This window comes from Gigantopelta aegis, unplaced genomic scaffold (genome assembly GCF_016097555.1).
Source record: "Gigantopelta aegis isolate Gae_Host unplaced genomic scaffold, Gae_host_genome ctg4202_pilon_pilon:::debris, whole genome shotgun sequence".
Taxonomy (NCBI): domain Eukaryota; kingdom Metazoa; phylum Mollusca; class Gastropoda; order Neomphalida; family Peltospiridae; genus Gigantopelta; species Gigantopelta aegis.
The window spans coordinates 73,447-95,737 of record NW_024533734.1 but is presented as its reverse complement, the minus strand read 5'-3'; the positions used below and the strand labels follow the sequence as shown (position 1 = coordinate 95,737).

The 22,291-nt window shown below is 31.5% G+C and overlaps 1 pseudogene; it reads left to right on the top strand.

The window, feature by feature from the left end:
* The first annotated feature begins 444 nt into the window (after window positions 1-444).
* LOC121392626 overlaps window positions 445-22,291 on the top strand; it is a 75,090-nt pseudogene continuing 53,243 nt past the window's right edge.

Sequence of the window (22,291 nt, the reverse complement as noted above, 5' to 3'; positions counted from 1 at the left end):
GACTTTTGAACAAACTAATGTTAAAACATCTCAAACATCTCAGTTTTTTATACATACTGTTGGTACATATACATAACTATTCTACATGTATGCAAAACTGTTTATTGTTATGTTTTAACAGTGTTTTTTTTCACAATCAGGTCACAAATGTTGTGACAGAAGTGGTCCCTTTTTGCTAATAGGTCACATATACTAGATAAGAAAAACTAACTCATTGAGACAAGGTATAGTTAAGTTAACTATATTTTGTATGCCACTAAAACAATTCTGAGTTTTTTACAACATGTCAGTGTTGTATAACAGAGAAATGTATATGTTTCTTTTAACTGGGGAAAGCTAGCCCGTTCTGGTTCACGCACAATTCATAAGCTCTCAGTTTGGGTGTTTTCGTAATATCTATTTAATAGTAATTATTTCGTTTGTTGTTGTTGTTCGTTATATTAGAATCATCAAAAAGATGGATGTAGGTTCACAGAAGCATTAATCAAAAGAAGAGAGAAGGTAGAAGAGCTGTTTGAATTTGAGGGAAAGAAAATAGGTCGGGGAACATATGGTCATGTTTATAAAGCGAGGAAGAGAAGTGGGTCAGTAAATCAAAATGAATCAGCTGTTTTGTTAGATATGAAATGACGTCATATTTCTTCTCTATAGTGATGATCCAAAGGATTATGCTCTAAAAACAAATTGAAGTACTGGAATATCAATGTCAGCTATGTCGGGAAATTGCTGTAAAGTTAGTATTTACAAACTGTATACCTGTATGTTTGTATTATGAGTTGTTTCTGTGACTAGTATAATCTTGTACCTCTTCAAGGCAAGAAACTGTCTGGTAACACTGGATAAATTCTTGACCCTGACAACCTATAAGCATATGGCTAATTTATATATGATTAAAAACATGGTATTAAATGTGAAAAAATTTACTGTGAAATAACGTCTTATTTTTCTAAGCAAGTTTTTTTAATGAAAATCAGTAACACAAAAGAAGAGTTTAAAGTCAATTATAACCTTGTCTTGAAATGCTTGAACAAATCTTCACACAAAGTTTAAACTTAGTTATCACCATTACATTCATACTCACTACTAATATCACTAAACTATATTTTCTCAAATTGGAAGTGAGAAGTTGACTCAATAACATTAGAATAATGCTAATGTTTAGACAGTTTTTACACCATGCAGTAAAGAAGCACACCTCATTACTAAAGGTGAAGCAATCTTTTTAGAGTTTCATTGTTCAAGTTTTACCTATCTTATTTTCTAATCAACTAGTCACATTAAAAAGTGGACTGTACCCAGCAAGACTCAAAACTAGTTCAGCTTCTTATTGTGTAAATACATACTTTGCTATAGTATTGTAGTATTATGGAATGTTATCCCTTAAATTTAGCTGATAGCTACAGAATTGTGTTTGCTGGGAGGTGTCCTATCTGGTGGTGAGACTGGGTTATGAGTGTATTAGTCTCTGAAACCAGAAAGGATCTGGGGAACTGTTATTGAGCAATTACTGCTGTAATGATCATGTGTTTGACTAAATGTTAACCTGAGGTGTAACATTCTATGAGCATATACATTTCTATACATACATGTACATATATAGTAAGACAGAGCTAGTATTCTATTCAAATGTTGTGATTCCTACTCCAAGTCTTTCTCAATTTTGTACTTTTGCCCTTTTGATGTACACATGTTGTATATTTAAACTATACTATTTCTACATGTATAGTATAGAAATTCTTTACATGTATATATTTCTTTTATATTATTATAGTTACTGAGAGAGTTAAAACATACTAATGTGATTAGTCTACAAAGAGTGTTCTTATCACATGCTGATAGAAAAAGTGTGGTTATTATTTGATTATGCTGAACATGACCTCTGGGTAAGTGATACATGTAATTAATACAATGTAGTAAATACATGTACATATTCATAAAATCCTCAATTCCTTAATGATGAAATAATAACCACACCCCTAGCCAGGAATATAAGTTAATCAAAAAAGAAACTTTATACAGAGTGTATTGATACCAAGTGTGAAGTGCAAGGGATTTACTAATTTCTAAGTCAAATGTATGTAGATCCCATTACTTTAGATATATGACTATGTTAACCTTGGTGGGCAACACCCACTTTTAATTAAACAAATACTGAAATGTCAATGATGTGCTCCTTCAAGCTATGATTATCTTAACATTGAGACTTAAAAGACCAATGTTTCTTTGAAAGTTAGGCGTGCCATGAAACCTCGTAAGATGCAAATGTGTTTGCTTCAACATAATGCTTTGTGTTGTACACTTAAAACTTCATATGTGTCTATAGATGATATGTATCTCAAAGTTTTAAAGTGTTCCACCATATGGAAAATGTTGCAGTGTATCTTCATGTCTCAAAGTAGCATCTAATCATATCAATATTGGAAGGGAGTTTATAGACTCACTATATGTAGAACAATTTGATTTGGTAGCAATAGATAGCCATCTAGTACCAAACTAGTACTAGTTTTTATTGTTAAAGTTTGAAGCTTAAGCTGTATAGTTACAACATAGACTTATAATATAGACTGTATCACAGATTTGTGGCATCCAGATTTCCCAATCATTATTGTTGTCACATATTTGTGACATATGTTCTCTAAGTGTTAGTATATTATAATACAAACAAAGTTAATGAGATTATTTTGATGTCACTATTTCATTCAATGTCACTATATACAATACACTACATAATATATATGTGAATATTATATGTGTGTTATATAAATGTACATCAAATTCCCATTTTCCTAGTGTTTCAATAATGTATAACTATTAATGATATATCAATGATTATCAGGAAGAGGTAGCATACACTATACATTAGGTACTACTAACTAATAATACCTCATCTTCAAGCTTGTGTATATAATATATCAAATAAGTATATTATACATAATGAGTTGTTTTAATGTATACAGTGTACATGAACATGGGATCAAGTTAATCTCTAAATTCGTTTTCTTATTATTTTCTATAGCACATTATCAAGTATCATAGAGCTATTAAATCTGGTAAAAAAGCAGCAGTCCAAGTACCTAAGACAATGGTCAAATCTCTTATGTATCAGATATGGATGGTATTCATTACTTACATGCTAACTGGGTCCTTCATAGAGACTTGGTACGTCAAACATTAATATATATTATCAGTGTATGAATACCACTGATTTGGCATACTGATAATAATGACTGTATAGTTTACTTTGGGGAACTAAACTATAATATAGTAGAGCCTCCTAATAGCAGACATTATTATGACAAGATTAATTTTTCTTGTTAACATTTGATAATATGCCTCATTATGAGGTCAAAGGTCAGTGATGAATGTTGATTAGACAGTATTAGATTTTTAAACTAAGTCTTAGTCTTAATTGAGTTTAATTGTGAAAATAAAGGAATAGATTTTTTTAGAGAATTGTATGACTAAGTCATGTTAAGCTTAATTAGTGGGTGTGTGGGTGTATAAATTTTTGATTTTCAAACAAATTTGTTTCTAAACAATGCAACAATGCTGTCACATTTAACAGTACATGTGTATAGTACATGTACTATACATTTACATGTAGTACATCCATTTACTCATGATTACATTCAATTATTATCATTACATGTATTTATAAAGTATACATGTACAGCAGCAGGTTACATGTACTGTATTGAAATATCTATAGAACAATGAAGCTAAAAAACTAAATGACAGATCCTTATAATCAGGCCAATTAGTATGTAAAATCATTAATACTGTACAGTGTATAGTCAGGGATTTTTTCTGTACATAATTGACTATCAAGTTTTCTTAAATGAGCATGTTCTTGTAATAATGTCATTTTTACATTGCTATTCATTATTTAGAAACCTGCTAATATTCTTGTAATGGGAGATGGTCCTGAGAGAGGAAGAAGTTAAAATTGGTAAATCTGCTCTCATGTCTTTCTTTTGTATACAAAAATGCTAAACTTGCTATATGTGGGATGGTTCAATGAATTTGTTGTTATTATATTATATTACTATTGTTTATTACATTGATAGTGATAAATAGAGACAAATCATTCAACGTATATGTGCCTCTGATGCACACAACACCCCCAATGAATTTTTATTAGCCTTATCTGTCAGCACTAAATTAATGGGTGTGGCTGATTAGTTTCAAAACTACATAATTTGTTTTAATTTTTGTATTTTCTCTGTTACCTCTCCAATTCCTAAAAGTGAAATAGTTTTATATAAAATTAGTATCATCAGTACATATATATAAGATGATTTTATTGTAATAATACACTTGTTTATGGCATGTTTATTGTGAAGTATAAGTGTAACACAAAATAATGTTCAACTGACAGTTTCAGTCCTATAACTGTGTACTATAGGACTATGATAATATGTAGATATGGTATGTTATTTACTGTCTCTCTTTGTTAGGCTGATATGGGATTTGCTCGATTGTTTAATGCTCCTCTCAAACCTCTTGCTGAACTAGACCCAGTAGTAGTGACCTTTTGGTATAGAGCACCTGAAACTATTACTAGAGAGCTAAACATTATACTAAAGCCATTGGTAAGAAAAACTAAAACTTATACATGTCATACATGTACATGAGGTTAAACCTTTAAATGTGTAGTGAAAGGGTTAAGTTGTCTGGAAGAACTACATGTACATTATGTATATGTGAATCAGTCTCAGTATATACTGTATACTATAGTATTAGTCAGAATATGTTTACTAGTAGTAGAGTACTTTAAATGGTACCATTTGAGAGATTACATATGCATTTAGATCAGTATAGTACAATACAGTACTGCATACTGTTACAGTACTGTATCATAGATATTGTATTCTAATAGCTATAACTGTATTGTACAGTAATTTATTGTACTGTAATAAAAGGTCAAGTACAGTACCACAATAATACCATGAAACTGAAGCTACAAACTGCAGTATAGTAAAATAGTGCTAAGTCATGAACCTTCCATGTAAATGTTACCAATACAACTATCATTGATGTACACATTGTTTTCTTTTTGTTAGATATTTGGGCTATTGGTTGTATATTGCTGAACTCCTTACTTTTGAACCTATATTTTCATTGTCGTCAAGAAGATGTAGAGGCTAGTAGTCCATATCACAGAGAACAACTTGAAAGGATATTCCTTGTCATGGGATTTCCTCATGGTAGAGTGACACACACATATGTATATCATAATAAGATACATGTACATGTACTTGTTGATTGATCAATAATGAATATTGTGATTAGATTTACTTATCAATTAATGACTATAATAGTCTACATGTACATGTACTTTGATATATTACATGTGTTTAGATCTGTATCTTGTTATTAATAGAGAGAGATTGGGGAGGACATGAAAATATATGCCAGAAATTCTACACTGATGAGGAGTTGAAGGGAAGGCTGAAAGGTAACTGGTATTAGTGACTTTTCATTGGCATTGTTACTAGATCTAGTGTTTATGCCTAAACCTCATAAACCATTAACTGATCAAGGACTTGAGGAGGCTCAAACACAGTCCAGTCAGGAAGAGACATCACCTATCACTAAAACTACAGGTAGTACTATTTTATATAAATAGTTTTTATACTGCTCTTATAGAATTTCTATCAATGTCAAAGTTAAAAGATCCATTAAAGGGTTCAGTTGATGATAAAGAAAACAGTTCATTACCTTATCTAAGTAGGTTGTATTGTAATTTGTATCATAACAAAGTAAAAGAATGTTTATTTATGTATATACTAATCTATTCCATTACATTCTTCAATGTTAATATCATTATAGTAATTTGTTTTGTCTACTATAATGGTTGTAATGAATGATGTCATAATTGAGTCATAAAATTACTAATACAAAGTCATAATATTGTCAGTAATAATATATTGATAATCCTTAAAATACAAATACTAAAATTATGTATGATCTTGGTTTATTATAATAAAAAAATATCTTTATTAATAGAGTATCCATGCAGATGATATATTGAAGGATTCTGATGATAAAGAGTCAATCAAAGGTATGTATCTTTGAATATATGTCATTGTTAGTTACAACAAATGCAAAACAAGATCACAATTATTATAAAAAGGCCACCTATAATTGGATGTTAATAATTATTTCTTGATAGCATTAGACTTCCTCATAAGACAATAACCTCTATATATAAGGATTGTACAAAATACTATGAAAAATGGTTGCTTCTTGTAACTCTGTAGTTAGTTGTAGTCGAAAAATATAATAATAATAATTTCATAATTGTGATTTCATTACGAACTAAAACTTATTTCATAACCTTGACTTAATTCATAGCTTTTGAAATAGCTGATGATTATAATAGACAAGGTATTATTTTTCATTTACTAATTCTCAAATTTGCCTTTCTTCTATCAATTCCTAAACTAATTAACTTCATCAGATCACTTTCAGTCAGTAAAACTCTATAGTTTACAAGTCTCAAGTTAATATATAAATACTTGATCCAGTGATGTGTTCTGTTAATATGATAACAATGATAGAATATATTTTATTGTTCCTCTATAGCCATATCAACACTCAGTCAATTAGCAAAATTTAATAATAAGCCCGCCTCATTTACTCGTTGCTATATTAACCATATTTATTAATCAGTAATGGCTTCCTTTCTTCTTTCAGTGTGTTGTCTGTGTATTGTAGTATTTTATATTATATATTACTATATGTGTACTATACTATATACTAAACTCTGTTTTATAAACAGGAGATGATGGAAGTGTTCAGTGGAATGATGATTACAATTATGTTGAACTCATTAGACAAGTGTAGTAGAAAGTGAAGATGTTATAAGTAAATTAATAAAAGAACAAACAAACAGGAAAAGAATGGAGTATTAGTCTCTCCTCGTCATCTCCTGAAAGTACTGCAGTTATTATAAACAATCTTAATAAGTGTACAGTGTGGAGACTTGATATAAACAACACTTTATTGGACAGTAAGTGTATCGATATTATCAGAGATACTAAAAACTAATAAAACAATAAAGACACTACGGCTGTTGTCCTCTTCACTTACTGGTGGTATCAAACAAGTCAGTGATAGTCTCTTTAATAATAAAACACTTGAACAGTTAGTGTTGTCTAATGTTAATGTTATTGATGTCACCCATGAAGATATAACTCACTTATCTACTATGTTATCAAGTAATACAACTTTAAAAGAACTAGAACTCATCAACTGTAACATCACTGATAATGGAGTCCGATATATCTGTGAAGGACTTAGTAAAAACCAAACATTGACTATGTTGAACATCGGATGTAATCCTCAGATCACTTCAGAGTAGTACCAGTACAATAGCAGATCTAATACAAACAAGTAACATCACTGACAATACTATTTCTCTACAATACTTCACTGAACAATGATGATATGAAGACAAATATGTACATCACTTAGTAAAAATACTACAATAAGGAAACTATGGTTATCAAAACAACATAAAAACTATTGTAAGAAGTTAGACAGTTATTCAAGTTATTAAAGACAGACTACAGTTTTGGTAATAGTAAGTAGTTTGCTGTTTATTCTTAATCTGTCTTCTCACTCACTTTTATTTTCTCTATAAATTTCTTTTGTCATTATTTGCTCTTCTTCTTTAACAATTTATTTCTCTAACAAAACTAATAGACAATAAAAATAGAGCAGTTTTGTCAACACTTACTTTTCTAATGTCGCACTTTTTTGCTCTCTGACAGCTGGTCATTTAGCGTTTCTGAAAACTAATTACTTGCACATGTGGCCTCATTTTAAAACCTCTTTATGGAGATTTGTTCGCTAACTTTTAACTTTCCTAAGAGAATGTTTGAAGAAAAACATACTTTAATAATTTTTCTTAACTACTTATAGAGAAGTCAAACACTTTCTTTCTTATTTTCAGATGAGCTAGAAGACTACACATTAATAATATAACTAGACTATTGAGGTCAGTTCAATTAATCAAGTTATAATTGATTTTATATGAATTGTTGCAGTTCAACAATAGATATTTCTGGGATAGAGAAGTTTGCACATTTACATATGAATAATGGGATGACATTAATGGACCTCACTTACTCAATATTCATATGAACAATGTACATATCACTATTGTAAAGGATATTATGTTGAGGATAAGAGAGGAACAATTTGTATATAAACCTTTAACCTTAATTTAACTGAATATAGTATATTAAATGTGGAATATTATGTGAAATAAGTTAAAGTAATTGGAAGCAATTATTACCCCCCCCCCCTCTCTCTCTCTCTCTCCGTATATATCAGCCATTAAGGTAGTGACATCATATCATTTGAGATGATATTCATATAAACACTCTAACTTGTTTTGACATCAAACGTTCAACATGATATTGACTGGATGTCTGCTAACAGGCTTAAATTAAATTCATCAAAATCTGTGATTATGTTGGTTGGAACAACACAAAATTAAAAGGCAAATCTTGGACAATATACAGCAATGGTATTTGTTTTCAATTGTGTTAAGTACCTTGGAATCAGAGTGGGGAGAATGTAGTTCCATGTCATAAGCATAAAGATTAATATCACTATGTTGGACAACTGATGGCAGATCATTTATGTTATAAAACTAAACAGGAGGGGACCTAATATGAACCCTGTGGTCTCCGATGGTAACCAGCTTCCACCCTGAATATCAGAGTCAAGATATACTCTCTGTCTTCTTTCCATCAGGTAGCTAATCAACCATTGTAATGATGAACCATTTATACCAAAGTAAGGCTGCTTTGAAATCAGAATGTCGTGGCTTACACAATCAAATGCCTTGGCAGGATCCAGAAATACTGCACCAATGTAATTTCATTTATCTATTTCTTTCCGCCATGAATCAGTGACATGAATAAGAACATCCTGACTTGAATGTTGAGGTCTGAAAGCTGATTGCTTAGGTGTCAAAAGATTGTTATCTAAAAGATGAACCTGTATTTACTTATAAATGGTCCTTTCTAATATTTTAGATAAAATTGGTACTACTGAAATTGGTCTACAGTTATTAGGAGACAGATCACCTTTTGTCTTCATTATTCAAGTTATATTTGCAGATTTCCATGATTCCTATCTTTACGCATAATTTGATAGTTAACTGGGACAAACTTCTTTATCATTTATTGAATCATCAAGCCAGTTTCAGTGATAGCTAAAATGTCAATTTTTCATTTCAAAGTAAGTGGATACTTCATCAGCAAAAGATACAAGACTTCTTGCATTTGTGTGAGCAATTCGAATGCCACATTTGTTAGAATTTAATAGGTGAGAGGTGTATAAGGGTGACATTAATGAAGTTGATAAGTTTGATCTTGCAGGTAGCAGAGAAACAGTCATGAAATGCAATAGCTGAGACTATACATCTTAATCACACCCATGAGAGAAAACATCCTTCTTCAAATAGTCATCATATTGCCTTATTTAAAACACTACAGCACTTACTATACACCCATAAGCCACATTTACCGCACAAGAGAACTTTTTGATTTGATCTTACAGACTGGTTTCATATGCTACAGGGATGTTTGACTGGACCAGGGTTGAGGGTAAATTTCGCCAGAAAGAATTATCAGGAGCAACATCAAAGAACAGATCTGTTTGGACCTGAAATCCATTTTAGAGGTGCGCCACCATTTTACTTTAAACAGTAAAATGGCGGCGCATTCTGAACGTTAAATAATTGTTATTTACGGAAGTACAAAACGGAAATACAACACTAATTAACAACACAACACAATCAATCATTTTAGCAGGAAGTTATGAGCTAAAGTCAAAATGGAGTGGTTACTATCAACTGAAGAACTTAAACACTGGGTTAAGCGAGTGTCAGCACATAGTAAACCTTCAAGTACTACTTCACAAAACAAGTAGTGAGTGATCTACAGCAGTTTCTAAGTGAACATAACTTGTATATTGGTCCTACTACATTTACTAGTGGGTTTATATCAGTAGTACATGAAGCTTGTCGCTCTGACAATATCAAGTTAGTCAAGTTTGTACTTAAACATCACGCAGGAAAGTTTGATATCAACAACTTATCGTCTATCCTTATCCTCACCTTCAGCGTCACAATGCTAGAATCATAATATCATCTGAAGAGACGCTAGTTCATGCTGTTGTTACAAGTTTCCTCGACTAAAATTTTAAAATTACTGGTGTCTCATGGAGCGTCAGTTAATATACCTGACAATTCTTCTCTTACCCCTTTATTAAGAGCTGTTAATGAGCAATCTCCAAACAAAGATTTTGTTAGCTATCTAATAAAAGTTGGAGCTGATCTTCACTATCGAGATAATAAGAGGCAATCTGTATTAATGTATGCTGTTAATGGAACAGAACGACATGTCAAAGATATCATTTTATTGCTTCTTAAAGCAGGTGCTGATGCTACTCTAACTGATGAATGTGGCTACAATGTACTACATCATGCTGTAAGTAGTGGTTGGGGTTGTGCAGATAATTTAAGGGTGCTTTTGTCGGCAAAAATACAATCTAATTGGTTTCAGCCAGCACGTAAAGCTAATGCTTTATTTTTTGCTGATGAAATAATTTTTATGTAGACTCAGATGATTTCTTAAATGAAAATTCACCAAAACCCCGCAATAATCCTAAAGAGATAACTGATGTTTTCGCAAAGCATCCTCTTTGTCCTCCTCATCTCAAGGTTGATAGCATTTTAGTTAATGCTACATTCTCATTATATGGAATATTTATATTAACTCAACTCCTATAGATAGCATCAGAGCATGTTATGGTCTTATTAAGGAAGGATTAACCCTCCAAGCCAAATTGATGCTACCACCACCTATTATGTCAGAGCCTATCGAAGATTATGGTGGTATATCAGAGGTGATCTCTGTTCAAGAATTAAATGAAAAGTACTCTGATTTAACTAACACTACTACACAAGTAAACCTAGCTTATCAGTGCCTTATTATCAGAGAACGATGTCTTGGTTATGGTAACTTTACTGTTATTAGCTCTTTGTTCATGTATGGAGGATGGATGATAGTACTTGATCACTTTACTGAGGGTCTTTGTTTATGGCTTCGAGGTACTATGATGCTTTTTCACGTTTTGAAGAAGGCATTAGAAAGTGAACGAAGTGATCTTTTTTCCAAATTAAAAATGGATGTTACTCTATTGATAAATGTATGGATAAAACTTGTAAAAGGGCTTACAGAGGTACAAGATCTTAGCACTAAGTTTGAAGCAATTATGTATAATCTCATAGAGTGTCAAAGAATGAGTTTGGAAATGCTTGTGAATTACAATGAGGTAAATCACTATATTGAAGAGTGGATGATCGTCTTGTTTCCTTCTATAATTGAAAAAATTGTTTAAAGTTGCTCGACCAGTCTATCTAAAAACCCCTCAACACTCTTGATGTGACTAAGTCTTTGTCAACAAGTCATAGCAAAATGTCCTGTGTTTCCAATCGGGTCAAAATTGTGCATAAATGTTCTTGATATTGCTTTATCAGGATATGATAGAAGAACAATGAGTGATTGTTTTCTGTCTATATTACTACAGTCAGGTGGTGACGCATTTGTGAACAAGGTTGGGTGGACTGGTTGTCGACCTCTTAGTTAGCTCAGACAAAAGAAGCTACATCATTGCTTCTTGCTCTTGGAGCTCATCTTGATGCTGTTGGTATACCTAACATATATATGCGTGTTCCTATTAATCCTTATCTCGATGACTACTTTTTGACTCCTCTTCCTCTTGCTTGTCTTTCAGCAAAATGTATTGTGTCTGAATCCATTCCTTATCGATAATAGGCCTTCCCTGTCATGTCATTGAGTTATTTCCTTACATGATTCGGATGGTATCAAAGTTAATGTTGAAAGTATAGACAATATTCTTTTTCGAAAAATAAACTTAATGAGTTTTGGTATTAACAAATCACTACTAATAATATACACATTGTTTTTTTAAAAAAAACTGATTTTAAATTGTCTTCTGTTTTATATTCAAATAAACAAATTTCTATTTTCATTGAGTTTATCAAGTTAGCATTGTCTATTATCATATATAATCTTCTTACTTATAGACAGCAGACAGGCTTCTATTTGATCAAATTGAGCCAGTCAACAAAGTACACTTAGTACTGTTTGTTAATGTTTTGTAATGTTTTTGTCATAATTTACCAATTCATTTCACTAATGGATATTGTGATCATAGATGGAGGGTAGATTTGAGTCATCTTTGAGGGTATTTGGTGATTTGTTTAAAATTAAAAGTAGTTTGATGCATGCATGAGGGTTTTGATTCTTGAGTGGAGCTGGAATGAATACACTTTAACTCATTGAAATAGGTTTTATTGTTAATGCTATTAATTCGTATTAGATTTCTAGAGCAACAACATAATATTGAGACATTCTTTTTTTAAAAAAATAACATAATCCACATTCTCTGGAAATAATAATTTTATTTCGCTTTTGATCAGTGATATCCCTTAAAGCTTGTTAAATCATCTTCCTGGTGCAGTGGTACTAGGATGTACGTAGAATTTTTTGAACTAATGTAGTACAGGTAAACGACGTCACTGATCAAAAGCAAAATGAACTTTACTTCAGAGAATGTGGGACTGTTTCCATTGTCTTTCAATTTTTGCAAAGGATTGCAAATTTTTCATCTTTTTTTCTGGGATCAATGAATTAACGTCATTGTCTTTTGGAGCATCTGTAATGATGTCTTCTGGTGTACTTAGAAGTTACAAGTATGAATATTCACTTAGCCTCTGTGTTTTCATGAGATTGAGGATCAATTGCAAATAAACTGTATTCTTTACACTGCTCTATCAACATCTAGGTTTTTTTTCAGCAGATTAAAGCAGTGATTTCACATCGTGGCTCAAAATATATTTTCTGAAACAAAATGGAAAAACATATAATAGTTTATGTTTCATGGTCCTTATCTCCCTCATCATCTTCATTGCTATTTTCCAACTGAATTATAAGTGCACCTAACGAAGGTAATACCAATACCAAGAGATGAGCGTGATGATACTTACTTTCTTTTACCAATGGAATAAGATATAGTTCAAGCAGTATAAGTTTATTTTCAGCACAATTAAGCTAAGCCTTTTCTTGCTTCTTTTATCATCAGTCACTTTAACATAATAGAATGACAAACTCCAACTTGAATGTTTTGAATGGCTATAGTTTTAAGTGGTTGTTGATGATTTTTTTCAATTATAATTTGTGTGGTCAATATGAATCCTTTTCCTTCATGTATCATGTCTAGGCAGTTTGGACCACATGTATATTTTATATATACAGTTATGCCTAATTAATTGTTGAGATTTTCTTATCTGACAAATAGATTAACACACATAAAGTGAAATATCAACTAATGATATAAACAGTCAATATTGTTAAAATGGACATGACTGGACTTCTGAAAGTTCAAAGAATGTCTTTGAGGTAACTTCATAACTTTTTGTTGTATCTGTACTACGAGCCGTTGATAATGACAGAGTATATAAATATTATATGGGAACCACAATATGTGTCAAAGAGTTTTAAGAACAAAATACCAAAGCAATACACACATTGCAAACTGTAATTAAAAATAGAAAATACATTGAATGAACTTTATACCACCAATTAACAGTATTCATACTGACCACAAGTTATTAAGTATTTTTTATGACACTTTTAAACTATTTACAATAATACACATTTATACAGAACACACATAACATAACTGGAAAATAAAAAGTTAAGATGGGAATTAGCCAAAGAGCTGCTACTAGAAATGGGTATATATTCACAGCAAACAGAAAAATAGCAAAAGTAACTATAAGGGAACCATAGCCCATGGATTGGGTTTATCCAGTTTAAACTCCATAGGCAAAAGCATAGATAAAAAGATACATATAAAATAAAATAAAATGTGCAAATAATGTAAATTAGCGGGATTTACAAAATGGGTGAATACATTTTTGATACCGATTTTCTTTGTCTTCATAGTTTCAAATGACTTGTATATTTCAGATCTCTTTATACTCTTCTATTGCTTTTTTCACTAACCTTCTTTATTTCAGTGTGTCTTTACATTGGTGAGAATGTTTTTATCAGAAATGCTGCCATGGTTTCGTACCCCACATGTAGGTTACCATTAGAACACAACTGCTACTGCTAGTGGTTTTTATGATAATTGTACACAACTAGCATTATACCAAAAGTGACCGCTTAAATCTTTCATTCCTACTTTATTGAATCTTGGTACTTTGAACTTAGTTACAATTGAGTCCCATCATCAAAAATATCTTGATGATTTTGTTTGTTAGAATACTCATAATTAAACCTCATTTACTACGCAGCAATCATTAACATGTGAAGTATACTCTTCCAATCATGTAGAACAGAGAAAGAATATATAGCTGCCCTTTTTGCATGAGTTTTTACACATGTTTTTCCCAGAAAATTGGATGTCTCTCACTTTTGTGAAGTAATAAATATCATAAGCCATGATAACCATCCTTTTTGCATAAGACTAAACAAGCATATGATATATTTAATATGATATCAGCATACACATAAATTTCTCTGTGTTATCATACATTTGACGGAAATTGGATTTTGCAGAACAAAACCTCAAAAATACTAAATGCGGTTTTAGGCTATAAATCCAAGTAGTTTCCCCACAAATGTAGATATCAGGAGATCAAATTATATATTCGATTAACAATTTCAAACATTCTTTGTCCCACATTCTGAAACGCAATTCTTGCAACAATACTGTGAGTCACCTGATCCAGAACTGAACTGTTTTCTTTTGATGGTACTTGCAAAGACAAAATTGTATGCATTTTAAGGCGAGGTAATCAAAGTCCCGCAAGTAAAACACAAGAAGTACAAAATTTGCCTTTACAAAAAAATCTTCGTCGCTCATTATCCTCCATTTTCTGTCTGTTCATCATTTTTAAAAATAAGTGTTCGCTCAATGACAACTACAATACTCAAGATTATTTTAAAGAATAGCAAAAATAAAAAAGAACCCCAACCACCGTTCCGACATAATTGACATTATCAACATTGAGAGCATGTTTGCAACCACTAGTAAAAACTAAACACAATTAATTTTGTCAGCAGATGTTGTTTTTTTGTTTACACAGCAATGTTATAGCCAAACATCATCAATATTGCAGCAATCTTTGCAATAATCGTAATTTTAACATTTTGCTGTATGTACAACAAAGGCCGTTTAGCATTTTTGACAGTCGTTTTTTTTAGTTGTTCTCTTTTTGAATCTGGTGGATATAGCAATTTGCCTTGATATGGTTTTTGTGGAGATTGTGACATCATAATGTCGGTCATTCCGAAGCTCGAATTCGGGTTCAGGTAGTGATGTTATTATTGTAGATTATTTCTGACAATAGGCACTAATACACTTTTGCAGATGTCACTTTTTCGTGTATTTTTGATAGAACACTAATCTGGTCAGATTTATAATCATCAATCTATTGAAACTTTTCTGAAATTTATAAGTTCTTAAAAATTTACAAAGCTATCATAACGATTATAGTGGGTTTACAGTTGAGATGACAAGATGACCTATATCCATTTGAGGACAAAAAAAAAACAAAAAAAAAAAAAAAAAAAAAACATTATATATCGTTCTTCATCACCTATACATGGATTATATATTATATAATATATCTCTATCATAGTATATATTAAGAAAATTTGTTTCCAAAATTCAGGGTATAAATTTTCAAAATATATTCATATATTTTTGTGACTATTTGATTGGCAAAAGTCTTGTCATAGGAAATCACTCGATCAATCATCAGTATCTTGACAATTGAAATTAGGATCTTGTAACTATGGGGCCTATAATAACCTTGAAATAGAAACCTTGACCTAGTCAATAGCTTTGTAATGGGAGCAGTGGCATGTGCAGAACTGAAGCGACCATCATTGCACGATCATGTTTAACTCTTCACAACCTACAATCCTATTTAGGTGTAAAACATAGAACACTCATATGGAAGCAAAGAGAATTTAAATCCATTTACCAAGTCCATTTCCACTAGGATTGTGTACAATTGTGCCATTCCTACTGTAATTCATGTAAGCATTGCTACCTCCTTTCTACTGACCATAGAGTACTGTACACGGGGAGGACGGGGGACGTGGCTGAAGCCCCCACGTCAAATCAGAGGGCTAAGCCCACCTGTTGCACTCAAATATGTAAAACAATAACCTCTTGCTGAATTGTTATTGTTTAATTTGATAATACATTTACAATCAATCACCCACATTGTAGAATGTTGTTGGTCGCTGTTCAACTTCTGTAAAAGATTAATACTATAACAAAAAATTTAATATAACTTAAACGCATTTTTCAACCTATACGCTCTAAATAATTTACCTCATAGTATATCCAAGACTAAACATCTCTGTGATATATACAAATAAGGACCATATTGATCACATAACTATTACTAAAGTAGCAAAGAGTTGTCTTTCCTTTACGGACAACAATTATGGTTTTTTGTGTCATTTTGATTTTTAATAATATATAACAAAATATGCTAAATTATAAGGATCCAGCCACCCCCACTTAAGCTTTATTCCTACTCCTCTGGTAAATTGAGCTCAGGAAATTTTTTCTACTGTTAATTTTTTGCTTGTATACTGCACTTTACTAAACCAGTTTTACATTTTTCATTACTTTCATGCTATTCAAATTATAATGGTGAATGTTTAATCAACTTTTAATTTACTCAAACAAATAAATATACTATTAAAGACAAATATTGACCTACGAACACAGTCATTTAAACAGTAAAAAGTATGAAATGAGAGCTACAATGTGGAGATATCTGCCCACTTTGTTCTTACAGGCCACTAATAGACCTGTCGTTTCTCATGTTTTCAGTTTGAAGTTATTTCATTTCTCTGTTTAGGGATTAGCTGTGCCGGTTTTTCTGTTGAATCTTTTTGATCCTTGTGCGCATTAATGCCACAAGAGGTAATCTGGAGAGTGAAAAATTGTTGGGTCAAGGGTCTTGTTTGAATATAAGTATTAAGATGTTAAAATATATAAAGACATGATCCGAAAGTGTGGTGTACAGCAACTCTAACATATCACATATAACTCTTGAAAAAGTATTAGCTTTTAAAATTTGTGACAGAGACGTCCACCTATTAAGAACTTTGTGGTTGAGGCTTTACTGTGTTTCAGAGTGTTTAATGTGAGGCTACATTATCTAAAAATGATGAAATTCTTTAGTAGTAGCAACATTAAACAAATTGAGAAAAGTTGTTTTGGGTCGCAAAGCATACATTACCATTACAAACTAGTTTCTTATCTTACATAAAGTGTAGTACGTAAATTACATTCTCAGTTTGTACATTAGTTTTAAAGTGTATATAAGACATGATTGTGAATTTTGTAATGTGGGATGGGGTGATACACTCAATATCTTACAATCCAGGATAAAGTCCAATCTTTCAATACTTCCACATGCTAAGGCCGTAAGACCTAGTAGTTTTCCCAAGAATTTAATAAAGCATTGTTACAGTTAAGATGACTATTGCTCTACAATGTAGGGTGATGGATATTTATATAATAGTTTAATTGTATGTCAAATGGTAATTTGTTTGTTGTCACCTCTAGGCATGGATGTTTCCAGTAAAAGAACTCTAATTATCTAAGAAAAGTTCTCTAGCATTTGCTTATTTAGCATTTGCGTTCATAGGCTAGTACAACAACACTCGTCATTTACCTCACCAAGAATTTAGTTCATTAAATTTTTAAAGAATTTCCATAGATTTTGATCACAATAATTTTTGCCATATGGACTCATCCCACAGCAGTAAGTAAACAATACAATTTATATAATAATACAAACAATAAATTCATAATTAATAAAAAATTTCCTCAATCCAAATGGTAGTGCAACAATGCATTATAATTACTGTGAGAGGAGAAATTTTAATTGAAAGGACACAGTGTATATTAGTTAACAATATACATTTAAACTATTAAGCGGAGAAAAGAGGAGCAATTCCTATGACAGCGTGTGAGAAAGTGCCATCTAGATGCTGGGATCTCTATATTTTGTCATAATAGAGGTAGATGTGCATGATTATTATTATTCGTCTTAGAGCTATTTCATCTTATATCTCTTTCGTCCCTTCTTGTCCCTCTGCTTGAATAGTGGATCAACATTCTAATGTTGCTTTCTCGTAAACTGCCTGCATGTCTTATAAATATTTCCATTACTTTCATAATATCGGAGAGACTGCAAGCAACCGTTTAAGACCGTTATACCGAAAGCTCAAGAGTGATAAGTTTATGCTTAGTTCTCGTATGAAAAGGGTGGTAAGTAGAGTAGTTCCATGTATGTAGTGCTACCTAGTCAGTATTGGTTATGAAATGATTCAGCAGTGTAGTCCACATAGTTTTTCTAATGTGAAATCGGTGATGTGTGATTAATTGCTTTCATATAATGGGACTCTGCATACCCCGACGTGGAAAACTATTGCAAGCCGTTATAAATAGATGCTGTCTTGTTATAGCTTGCTCATTTATCGAGCCAGTGACGTGAGTGGAAAGTTGCATATACAAGTCCAAGATTCTGAACTTAACTCACTCTTGGATAAGGTAACTTTAAATTCACACAATCAAATATTTCATAAAGGTCAATGACGATGTTGTGTGTAAACTCATGAAGAATGGGAAAGGTATACATGCAACCCTATGCTAAATTTGAAAAAGTCCACACAGAAATAGTGGAATTCCCACAACCCGTTAAAAAAAGAAGTCCGTAGAACATAAATACTCATAACATTAACATATGTGAAGTATATTTACACATTACATGGGTTACAGATAAAGCTTTAACACAAAACAAATTCATATTGAGCACATAATTATTTGATTTTTGATATTTCATTTCAAATATCTAGATTAAATATTATAGTATACGTAGTGTTTGTGCCTTTTTTAAGTATTACAGTAATTTTCTAATGTTGATTGAGTACATGGAGATCTTCCCCAAAACTACTCAAATCTCTACAATACTTCACTTTTGCTTAAAGTCTAAACTAGTTTCCAAAATTTTATAAAGCATTTACAGTTAATATAGACTATTGATACATTAAGAGATGGACATTTAGAATATTATAGCTTTATTGTATGTCACAATGTATGTGTTATTTTATCCACACTATGCCGAATTTCACCTTTAGGAATCTAAGTTCTCCAAAGAAAAGTTTGCTTAGCTTCTTATCGCAGCATTGACTTTCATAGTCTTAACATAGTGGTAAACAGGCCGAATTGTCTCATGATACTTTTTTATTACAATTTAACATAATAATAATTTTAATCTATCTGTAATGTTAAAGAACTGGATGTCTTTATGTCCTCATCTGTTGTTTACGAGCCAGCTCCAGCATTAATTTTATCTTATATTAAATAGTCAGTACTATTGTCGATATAGTAAGTTGAATAGTTCTCTGACTCCTATATTATCCCGCATATATAATATTATACATATATATTACATATTACTGTAATATATTGTAAGTTGTATTAACAGGTAGTCAGTGGGTGATTTCAATTCTCATACTGCTATATATTACTAAGTCTATGTAATTTGCAAGATATACTGGATTAGAAAAACTTCACTCATCGCGACAAGTAAGTTACGTTAACTATTTGTTGTAGGCACGCTCTTATACAACGCACAATAAGACACAATGATGTCTGACAAGTGGTCCGGATATCTCAAATGAAAATATACTATAAATTACCTTCATACCACAATCTAGTAGAACCATTTGCTGCATATGAATTGTATATGATCCATGAATGTTAGTCCACAACAGATCATGAAGTTATACCTCAATATAAAAAATGTTACTTAACTAAAAACCCAGTAATTAAACTAGAGTATGAAAGCACATATATTGGCATATAGTGGCTGATATAAACTATAAAAGTATATATACAGCCCCCCCCCGTAGCTGACATTATATAAATTGACACATATTATTGGCCAATTGAGATAAATTAAATCTTATGAATCAAATTAATAGCAACCAATCTTAAAATACCTTCTTAAATATTTAACCATTTATAACAAGAGTTGGAACATGGCCAGAGAATGCACTGAATTATTCAACTCATAATAATAATATTATAGTTACTGCATGAAATTAGAACTATTATTTGTACATTATAACAATATAACCTGAGTAGTGCTTCATATGCATGCATAATCACTCGCCAAGCAAGTAACAGCTACCTATGTATGTAGATATAGCCCAATTTTTCTTGCTGGCTATCTTTTTGGATTTTCGTACTTGAGAGCGAATAAATACTTATACACCTAGAAGGTTTATGCGTTTGTACAAGAAGGTTACCACTTCTTATTTTCAAGCACTTCAATGTGAGAAAGCAGTGAGTGTCTAGATAGCTTGAAACGAAACTTTTTGTGAGATGCATGACTTCCACATTAATTTGCATTATTGAAAAATGGCATACATTCATCATGCCACTAAACCAATTCTGAGTTTTAACAACACGTCATTGTTGTAAAACAGAGAAATGTAATTTTTTCTTTTAATTGGAAAGCTATCCCGTCTAGGTTTCACGCACGTATTCATAACATATTTTGTTCGCGGTTTGGGTTGTTTCCGTATATACTATATTTTTAATAGTAACTATTTCGTTTGTTGTTGTTGTTCGTTATATTAGATCATCCAAAAGATGATGTAGGTTTTCACAGAAGCATTAATCAAAAGAAGAGAAGGTAGAAGAGCTGTTTGAATTCGAGGAAAGAAAATAGGTGGGGAACATATGGTCATGTTTATAAAGCGAGGAAGAGAAGTGGGTCAGTAAAATCAAAAATGAATCAGCTGTTTTGTTAGATGTGAAATGACGTCATATTTCTTCTCTATAGTGATGATCCAAAGGATTATGCTCTAAAACAATTGAAGGTACTGTAATATCAATGTCAGCATGTCGGGAAATTGCTGTAAGTTTAGTATTACAAACTGTATACCTGTATGTTTGTATTATGAGTTTGTTTCTGTGACTGGTATGTAATCTTGTACCCTTCAAGGCAAGAAACTGTCTGGTTACACTGGATAAATCTCTGACCCTGACAACCTATAAGCATATGGCTTATTTATATGATTAATTGCATGGTATTAAATGTTGATAAATTTTACTGTGAAATATTACGTCATATTTTTCTAACAAGTTTTTGTACAAAAATCTGTGAACCAAATCTTTTTGAGTTTTCATTGTTCAAGTTTTGCTTATCACTACCTTACTTATATATATAGTTGACTGTACCAGCAAGACTAACAAAACTAGTTCAGCTTATTGTCATATTTTGTTAGTATTGTGGAATGTTATACTATTAAATTAGTTGATGTTACGGATTTTGTTTTTGCTGGGAAGTATCCTATCTGTTATGAGACATGTGGGTCATGAGTGTTATTAGTCTCTGAAACTAAGGTCTAATCCTGTGGAAAGGATCTGGGAAAACTGTTATTTAGCAATTACTTCTGTAATGATAATGTTATGAACTTAAAAAAATTAACCTAAAGTGCTATGTATGAGCACATATATTTCTATACATACATGTACATGGTATGGTAAGATAGAGCTAGTGTGTGTGATTCCTACAGTACTCCAAGCCTTTCTCAATTTTTGTACTTATGTCCTCTTGATGTACACATATTGTATAATTTGAAATATAACTGGAAATTCTTTACATGTATATTTTTTTTTATATTATTATAGTTACTGAGAGAGTAAAAAACATACTAATTTGATTAGTCTACAAAGAGTGTTCTTATCACATGCTGATAGAAAAGTGTGGTTATTATTGATTATGCTGAACATGACCTCTGGGTAAGTGATACATGTAATTAATACAATGTAATTAATACATGTACATATTCATAAAATCCTCATTCCTTAATGATGAAATAATAACCACACCCCTAGCCAGGAATATAACTTAATCAAAGAAACTTTTATACAGAGTGTATGGATACCCAGTGTGAAGTGCAAGGGATTTACTAATTTATAAGTCAAATGTATGTAAATCCATTACTTAAGATTTATATATGTTTACCCTTGGTGGGCAACACCCACTTTTATTAAACAAATACTGAAATGTCACATGAATGTGCTCTTTCAAACTATGATTATCTTCAACATTTGAGGCTTT